We start from the raw sequence: 4,561 nt of genomic DNA, 5'->3' as shown, positions 1-4,561 counted from the left end.
TGGAGGAGAATACTGAAAGTGCCATGGGCTGCCAAAAGAACCAACAGATCTGTGTTGGAAGAAGTGCAGCCAGAGTGCTCCTTGGAGGCCAGGATGGTCAAACTTAGTCTTGCATACTTTGGACATATTGTCAGAAGGGACCAGTTGCTGGAGAAGGATATCATGTGTGGTAAGGTGGAGGTTCAGAGAAAAAGAGGAAGACCTCCAGCAAGATGGATTGGCAAAGTGGCAGCATCAACGGGCTCAAGCATGGCAACAATAGTGAGGTTGGCCCAGGATTGGGCAGTGTTTCCTTCTGCTGTGCAAAAGGTCACTATGAATCAGTACTAACTCGATGGCACCTAACAACAACTAAATTCCATTGTCAGAATCCTTGTGTGTTGATCTAGGACAATCATTAGACTGCAAGGACAGTTTGAACAGCAAAGTTGGCAGTTCAAACGCACTAGCTGTGCCTTGGAAACCCTATAAGGGTCACTATGAGTTGGAACCAACTCAACAGCATTTAACAACAACAACATTCCATTGTCACACCTATTAGAATTTTTGTTTCTTTATTTCTTACCCAAAGTATTGTATATTCTATAATTTACCTGATTCTCACATTTACCTACTATCATTGAGTTAATGATTGTTGTAATGTGTTAATGGATAAAGTTTGACTGGTTAGTGAAAAATTGTGTTATTTTAAAAAATAAAGATATAAGAGTTTGATTTTTCATTTAAATAGTAATATATGCTTGTGTATCTTTACATTGTGACTTTGCAAGGTCCTCCAGATAATAAATATTTTGCATTCATCATTTCATTTCAGTTAGTCACATTCTCTTTTTGAGGAGCCCTAGTAGAGTAGTGGGTTAGGTGTTGGGCTGCCAACTGCAAGGTCAGCAGTTCAAATCTACTAGCCACTCAATGGGAAAAAGATAAGTCCTTCTGCTTCCATGAAGATTTACAGCCTCAGAAACCCTGTATCAACTCAATGGCACACCACCAACACCAACACTCTTTTTTTACTGCTATTTGACTAGAAGTTGTTGTTGTTGAGTGCCATCAACTCCCAAATTCTAGCATGCATCAGAGCTTATTAAAATGCAAAGCTTGTTGAAACAAAGACTGCAGATTTGGAAGCCCTGGTGTGACACTGTAGGATAAGCACTTGGCTGCTAACCTTGAGGTTGATAGTTCAAACCCACCAGCCACTCTGTGGAAACCCTATTCAAGGTTGCTGTGAGTTGTAACTGACTTTATAGCACTTAGCAACAACCTGCAGTTTTGAGTCCAAATGGTGCAATGGTTAAGCACTCAGCTATTAATCAAAAGGTCAGTGTGTAGAGCCCACAAGCTACTTCAAAGGGGAAAACTTTTGCAGTCTGCTTTAGTAAAGGTTTACAGTTTTGGAAAACCTATGGAGGAAGTTCTACTCTGACCTAAAGGGTCACAATGAGTGGGAATCAACTTGAAAGTCATGGGTTTGGTGTTGGTTTGACTCCCAGTTTCTGATTAAAGATGTCTGGGATACGATGTCAGGATTTACTTCTGTAATAACCTTGCAAGGATACTGATAACCCTTTGTCCAGGAACCGCACTTTCAGTAAATGTCTATGAAAATAAAGTGACAGGAGAGGTGAGGCAAGATGGCGGACTAGGCAGAACAGCTCTTTGGATCCTCTTTAACAAAGATATGGAAAACCAAATGAGACAGACACAGATGGTAATCCTAGAACTCTGAGCATCAGATGAAGCATCAGAAGTGATTGAATGCTTACTAGGATAGAGAGCTGGGCAGATGCAGCAAAAAAATGTGACTGCTGAGTTGTGGCCTCTGACTGGACGTATGGACTTGCTGCAGCCATCTTGAGCACTTGTGAGAGCCTTCAGCAACAAGAATTTGTATTGCAGAAACTTACCTGTGACTTACACAAACAAAGGTGTTATTTTTTTGTTGTTGTTCCCTACATCCCTTGCTGAACATAGTGGGCCAGCTTCCATCAGAGTACACCCCCAGGGAAGCTCCCGCTCTCCAGTCTGTCAGAACCAAAGGGAGGTGAATGCTGGGGTTGTGAATCCCACTGAAGTGGGGAGGTGCTTTCTGCAATAACCAGTTGGGTGGGCCCTGCTCCAAATCTGCAAACTTGGCCCTGGCTGGCTCTGGACTAACTCTCATTAGGAGAAGCTGCTGAACGTATGTGCAGAGTAGAGAAAAAGAAAGAATGAAAAAATTGGTGATTTGTGCAGGCCATCCAGGTACAACGTGACCATCTTGAACTTTCTCAGATGGCTGTGAAGGCAAAAGGCACCAAGGTGGCACCAAGGCATACTGCTTATTGGTAGAGAGAAAAATACTGCCACTTTTTTCATTGATATTCTTTTATTTTTTTTTGCTGTTGTTTGCTGGTTTGTTTTCCTTCTTTCTTTTTTGTGTGTTTTCTCTTCTTGCCTCACTTGACAGGAGACAGCAACTGAGGCCATGCAGCCAAGCTACAGTCATACCCTCTACAACCCCACCAATTGGCCAAGAGTCAATACCAGCTGCTATACACCGGATCAATGATAACAACCAATATTAGCTAAATCTACCCTGAACTGAACTGCATGAACATCAAAGAGAGAATGGAGTACAAACTCATCTCCTGAACACTCCCAAGTTGGTGAGTGCCTAAGAATATACCAACATACATTCATCAATTTAATACAAATACAAAGCCACAAAGTCTTGAAAGCGGCAGACAATTTCTGTTCACATAAAGAATCAAGACATAGCTGGAATCCAAGATGGCTGCTCTCTTGCTGAGACCTGTTAGCCGTCATTGCCTCTGTGCCCAGCTTAGCCCTCAGCTCTGTATCAAAAATGCTGTTCCTTTGGGAACCACAAGCAAAGAAGAGATGAAGTGGTTCTGGAATAAGAACATGGGTTTAAACCATCCATTGTCTCCCCACATCACTATTTATGATTGGTCTCTTCCCATGGTGATGTCCATTTGCCACCATGGCTGTGGTATTACCTTAAGTGCAGGAGTCTCTCTTTTTGGCTTGTCTGCCCTGTTGATCCCCAGGAATTTTGAGTCTCATTTGGAACTTGTGAAGTCCCTGAGTCTGGATCCAGCATTCAACTACACAGCTAACTTTGCACTTGTCTCACCTCTCATGAATCACACCTGGAATGGAATTTGACACTTGATGTGGGACCTAGGAAAAGGCCTGAAGATTCCCCAGCTATACCAGTCTGGAGTAGTTGTCTTGGTTCTCACTGGGTTGTCTCTGTAGGGCTGGCAGCCATGTGAAGAGCTAAGGGTCTCAACATCTAACTACAAATCATCACACTGACCTTTCTTACTATCTCCAGCCAGGGTAAAGTTCTTTTGATTTGATTAAACCCTTTTGTGCTTGCAAATCCTGTTGAAGCTCAGAACTTAATAAAAGCAAAAGAATGGAAAAGTGTTCTGTTTTTCCTTTGTTTCTAAAGATGGAATGGCTGCAAAAAAGAAAGAAAGAACGAAAGTTTCCTTTTTCTTATTAGACTTTGATTTGTGCTGAGGGCCAGCTTTTAGCTCCTTCTTCCTGAGACAATGGAAACAATGCCAGCTCTGTGGCCTCTGCCCTGGGGATTGGTGGTAGGTCTTTGGGTCCCACTGCCTATGGGTTGCTGGATTAAAGGACAATTCTGATCATTGGTCAGAGCCCAGGGTCTTTAGCACCCATACTTTGTAACTGAAAGAAGGGGAGTGGTGTGGAAATTAACTTGTATCAGCTAGAGCGAGATAAAGAGGGTGAGTTGACTCTGGGAGCAAGTACACTGGGGAGAGGACATACAGCATTTTACAGCCTTTGATGGAAGAAGATCCATTGAACATTGTCATTGGACATATTAAGAATTTTTTTTTCTTTTCCTTGCATTTCCCAGAAAACAAGCTTCTCAGTGTCATGTTTTCTAATCCATGTTCAAGTGACATATTTTTATGAAACAGAATTAAAATACATATTTTGAAAAAAAAAAGAAACAAGACACAGTTGAAACAAATTACCAAGAGGCAGAACTAGAAAATGTTCATGAGGAAAAAAAGACACTGGATTTACCTAAAATAATTCAGGAGAATGATATCTGTTGTTGTTGTCATTAGGTGCCTTCAAGTCAGTACCGACTCATAGTGACCTTATGCACAGCAGAATGAAACACTGTCTGATCCTGGGCCAACCTCACTATCATTGCCATGCTTGGGCCCACTGATGCTGCCATTTTGCCAGTCCATCTTGCTGGGAGTCTTCCTCTTTTTCTCTGACCTTCCACCCTACCAAACATGATATCATTCTCCAGTGACTGGTCTCTCCTGACAATATGTCCAAAGTATGTCCAAAGTTTGTCCATTTTGTCCTCCAAGGAGCACTCTGGCTGGACTTCTTCCAACACAGATCTGTTGTTTCTTTTGGCAGCCCATGGCACTTTTCATTATTCTCCTCCAAAACCATAATTCAAATGCATCAATTCTTCTATGGTCTTCCTTATTCACTGTGCAGGTTTTGCATGCATATGAGGTTATTGAAAATACCATGGCTTGGGTCAGGC

The 4,561-nt window shown here is 42.1% G+C and overlaps 1 protein-coding gene and 1 pseudogene across 1 annotated transcript in view; both read left to right on the top strand.

Moving 5' to 3' along the window:
- Window positions 1-4,561, top strand: part of LOC102819479 (A disintegrin and metalloproteinase with thrombospondin motifs 6-like) — a 530,326-nt gene that overhangs the window by 448,690 nt on the left and 77,075 nt on the right. The gene's annotated exons all lie outside the window — the stretch shown is intronic.
- On the top strand, window positions 2,773-3,281 carry LOC102816072 (annotated as a pseudogene).

Source organism: Chrysochloris asiatica, unplaced genomic scaffold, assembly GCF_000296735.1.
Source record: "Chrysochloris asiatica unplaced genomic scaffold, ChrAsi1.0 scaffold00318, whole genome shotgun sequence".
Taxonomy (NCBI): Eukaryota; Metazoa; Chordata; class Mammalia; order Afrosoricida; family Chrysochloridae; genus Chrysochloris; species Chrysochloris asiatica.
This window is presented reverse-complemented; position numbering and strand designations above follow the sequence as displayed.